A 5,251-nucleotide genomic window follows, 5' to 3' on the forward strand; every position below is an offset into this window, starting at 1 on the left:
CTCCCAGCTCTCCAACCGGGCTAGCACCTGATCCATAGCCGAGCCCAGGCGGTGGAAGAGGCTGGCATGTTGCGACACCTGTTCGGCCATGGACGGCGCTTCTGCTCCTGCTGACTCCATCTGAGTAGGTGCAGGATTCTGTCAAAGATATCCTTGGTAGCAGGAAAAGGGCAGAGTCAAGTGCAGGAGACTGAGGTCCGTTAAACACAGATGTTTAATAAACACCGAATAAATAAAGTCACCACAAGGCAGGGTGCGCAGAACACAAGACAGGAGGACAGCTCCAAAAATCAAAAACGCACGGGGCACAGCCCAGCAACCCTAATGCCTAATCCAAAAATACGCGGCGAATTCCCAAACCAAAAAGACAAACTAAATACCCCCCCACTAATGACTAACAAGGAACAGGTGCGGACCTAGACAGACAAAACCAAAAGACACAGAAACGTAGATCGGTGGCAGCTAGTAGGCCGGCGACGACGACTGCCGAGCACCGCCCGACCGGGGAAGAGCGCCACCTTCTGTGGACGCTGTGACACATGCAGAGATCATCCGTTCACCTACAGTACTCTGCGTCTCACAATGACACGGCGGTTGGAACCAAAAATCTCAAATTTGGACTCATCAGACCAAAGGACAGATTTCTACCGCTCTAATGTCCATTGCTGGTGTTTCTTGATCCAAGAAAGTCTCTTATTATTGGTGTCCTTTAGTAGTAATTCAACCATGAATGCCTGATTCACGCAGTCTACTCTGAACAGTTGATGTTGAGATGTGTCTGTTACTTGAACTCTGTGAAGCATTTATTTGGGATGCAATCTGAGGTGCAGTTAATTGCCGATTTATGAGGCTTTTAACTCTAATAAACGTATCCTCTGCAGCAGAGGTAACTCTGGGTCTTCCTTTCCTGTGGCGGTCCTCATGAGAGCCAGTTTCATCATGATTTTTGCGACTGCACTTGAAGAATCTTTTAAAGTTCTTGAAAGTGTCCAGATTGACTGACCTTCATGTCTTAAAGTAATGATGGACTGTCGTTCTCTTTGCTAATTTGAGCTGTTCTTGCCATTACATTTACATTTAAGTCATTTAGCAGACGCTCTTATGCAGAGCGACTTACAAATTGGTGCATTCACCTTATGATATCCAGTGGAACAACCACTTTACAATAGTGCATCTAAATCTTTTAGGGGGGGTTAGAAGGATTACTTTATCCTATCCCAGGTATTCCTTAAAGAGGTGGGGTTTCAGGTGTCTCCGGAAGGTGGTGATTGACTCCGCTGTCCTGGCGCCAGCAGGCCAGAGGTGGATGAACGCAGTGCCCTTGTTTGGGTGTAGGGCCTGATCAGAGCCTGAAGGTATGGAGGTGCCGTTCCCCTCACAGCTCCGTAGGCAAGCACCATGGTCTTATAGCGGATGCGAGCTTCAACTGGAAGCCAGTGGAGAGAGCGGAGGAGCGGGGTGACGTGAGAGAACTTGGGAAGGTTGAACACCAGACGGGCTGCGGCGTTCTGGATGCCATAATATGGACTTGATCTTTTACCAAGTAGGGCTGTCTTCTGTATACCAACCCTACCTTGTCACAACACAACTGATTGGCGCAAATGCATAAAGAAGAAAAGAAATGCCACAAATTAACTTTTAACATGCACACCTGTTAATTGAAATGCATTCCAGGTGATTACCTCAGGAAGCTGGTTAAGAGAATGCCAACAGTGTGCAAAGCTGTCATCAAGGCAAAAGGTGGCTACTTTGAAGAATCTCCGATATAAAATACATTTTGATTTGTTAAAAAAAAAGGTTACTTCATGATTCCATATATGTTATTTCAAAGTTTTGATGTATTCACTGTTAATCTACAATGTAGAATATAGTAAAAAATAAAGAAAAACCCTGGAATGAGTAGGTGTGTCCAAACTTTTGACTGGTACTGCAGATAGAATGTTCCCCTAACTAAGGGAAAACTGGAAACTTAAACATTAGGGAAACATTTCATGTAACATTACAAAAACCTTTTCTCTCCCTAAAATTGTTAGCTGAGTGGCTAGGATAAAAATACGCACCTATGCTAAGCTGCTAAAACAGCCTTGATTAAGGCTTATGCTTGATTTTTAATCAAATTAAATGAAATTTTTGTTACGCTACAGCCTTTTTCGCTACAGCCAAATTTATAAAAAAAAGAATAACTGAAATATCACATTTACATAAGTCTTCAGACCCTTTACTCAGTACTTTGTTTAAGTACCTTTGGCAGAGATTACAGACTAGAGTCTTCTTGGGTATGACGCTACAAGCTTGGCACACCTGTATTTGGGGAGTTTCTCCCATTCTTCTCTGCAGATCCTCTCAAGCTCTGTCAGGTTGGATGGGGAGCATCGCTGCACAGCCATTTTCAGGTCTCACCAGAGATGTTCGGGTTTAAGTCTGGGCTCTAGCTGGGCTACTCAAGGACATTCAGAGACTTGTCCCGAAGCCACTCCTGCATTGTCTTGGGTGTGTGCTTAGGGTCATGGTCCTGTTGGCATCTAGGTCAAAGAGTTCAATTTTGGTTTCGTCAGACCAGAAAATCTTGTATCTCATGGTCTGAGAGTCCTTTAGATGCCTTTTGGCAAACTCCAAGCTGGCTGTCATGTGCCTTTTACTGAGGAGTGGCTTCCGTCTGGCCACTCTACCATAAAGGCCTGATTGGTGGAGTGCTACAGAGATGGTTGTCCGTCTGGAAGGTTCTCCTATCTCCACAGAGGAACTCTGGAGCTCTGTCAGAGTGACCATCGGGTTCTTGTTCACCTCCTTGACGAAGGCTCTTCTAGCCTGATTGCTCAGTTTGGCTGGGCGGCCAGCTCTAGTTAGAGTCTTGGTGGTTCCAAACTTCTTCCATTTAAGAATGATGGAGGTCACTGTGTTCTTGGGACCTTCAATGCTGCAGACATTTTTTGGTACCCTTCTCCAGATCTGTGCCTTGACACAATCCTGTCTCAGAGCTCTACGGACAATTCCTTCGACCTCATAGCTTGGTTTTTGCTCACATGTGCTGTCAACTATGGGACCTTATATAGACAGGTGTGTGCCCTTCCAAATCATGTCCAATTAATTGAATTTGCCACAGGTAGACTCCAATCAAGTGTTAGAAACATCTCAAGGATGTTCAATGGAAACAGGATGCACGTGAGTCTCATAGGAAAGGGCCTGAATACTTATGTAAATAAGATATTTCTGTTTTTATTTGTAATACATTTCGGGAAAAAAATGAAAATCTGTTTTCGCTTTGTCATTATGGGTATTGTGTGTAGATTGATGAGGAAAACAATTATTTAATACATTTTAGAGTAAGGCTGAAACAAAATGTGGAATAAGTCAAGGGGTATAAATACTTTCCGAATGCACTGTAAGTCGTTCCATGGCCCCTGTGCATCATGACTGGATAGGCTGCGCTTCCACTCTCAAAATCCATGCCATTATCAACTGTGTTACCTTTAACACATGCTTTTTGTGGGCCTAAACTTCCCATTAGCGCTGCATGAAATTGTCACTTTTGCGCTTGTTTTTAATTGCCACCCCTCCCACCTCAGCGCAAGCCAGCTAATGTTAGACAGGTAAACTGCTAATGTTAGACAGGTAAACTGCCGAACCTAGCGTAAAAAATGCCAGTGCGCCAGTTATTGTGTTGAGGATAGAAGTTTTACTCGGACTAGGTGAAAGTTAGTTGAACCCTTTGACAAATATATTTAAAATGGAAATGTTGATCTTCGTTTTGACCTATATGTGTAAGTAGACACATATAAGTCCAACATAAAAATCTAAAAAAAGAGGCAATATTCAAACCAGTGATCATCAACTAGAGGCTAGCCTATATACTGTATCAGAAAGTGCGGAGGAAGAGGACTTCAAGTTCTCCACAGTTTATAAACAGGGTTTGTATAGCCTAATGATGGGGAAGTAAGATAGACATACAGACCGTACATGTTTTGTTATTCCTTTGTCTGTAGCCAGTGAACCCGTCTCTCAGGCGCACTAGAGAGGTGAGAGGCTGAGAAAGCAGAGTTGACCTTAGCAGCAGCCAGCTACCCCCTCCCCACGAGGTCACTAGTACATATGCAGATTCACAGAGCGCTTCAGAGTGATTCAGAAGTCCCTGGGTGCAAAGCTGAACAAGACAGGACAGGTCAAAGCTGTAGAGGCAGCACCATCCTCCTGACAAACACAAACTTTCCTTCAATTAACAGACAGTATACATAAACATTATTTCCCACTGTTTGTACATCTGCAAATGGTTAGCACCTAAAACATCCCTGCATCATTACTGGGGCTGTGACAGGAGAATGGGGCGACAACTCCATGGGGGCTCCGGTTGACCAATTTACCAGTTAAGGGTTGACTTTCTGAGAGCTGTTTCCATACCAACTGTCCTGTAATTGACAGGCCAGCCCAGTTCTGCTCCAGTTAGTAGGCAGGAGGTTATGGTTGGTGAACATTGACAACATTGTGGAGGACAGGCTCTTGACACTGAGTTTGACAGCAATACCGGAAGCCTCAAGCAATAAACATTCCATTGTTCATCAACATTTTCATTTCATCATCTTAATCCATTGTACTCTTTGTTGTTCCATTGGTTGACCAAACCATGCTCATATTGAGGGTGATGAAACACACAGGATATTGGTTGTCACCATTAGTACACAATGTCATATATTTGCCAAATGCTGTGGTTCACAAAGGCATCATCTACATCAAGCTGTCAAATGCCTGTTATGCTTAAACAAGGCATTTTATTCATGACAGCCATATATTGTACCACATGACAAGTGTTCCCTGTGCCGATTTAGCTTATCTAAATTATCTCATTGTCATACAGCAATTACACTAAAGTGTTGGGGTTGTGTTACAACTTGACTTATCACTGGCACGGGCGATACTGATAATAACCTCAGGTTAGAATCAAGAGCTCTGGAATTTAACAGAAAGGTAAACCTTTTCCCATATGGTGACATGCAGATATGCGAGAGAAAAAAAAGAAGAAACCAGCACGCTGCTCTTGCTAGTATCACTGCTCTTTATTAAGCTTTGCGTATCCGCCGCAGGGCCTTTGACAGAGCTTTTTGGCTCTGACGAAGGCCTTGAGGTCGATACATAAAGCTTAATAAAGAGCAGTGATACTAGCAAGAGCAGTGTGCTGGTTTCTTCTTTTTTTTCTCATGTTATTCAATTGTTACTATGCACCTGCAACAAAGATAGCTTAGACGTGCGAGTGCCTTTG

The sequence above is a fragment of the Salmo salar genome, chromosome ssa01, assembly GCF_905237065.1.
Source record: "Salmo salar chromosome ssa01, Ssal_v3.1, whole genome shotgun sequence".
NCBI lineage: Eukaryota > Metazoa > Chordata > Actinopteri > Salmoniformes > Salmonidae > Salmo > Salmo salar.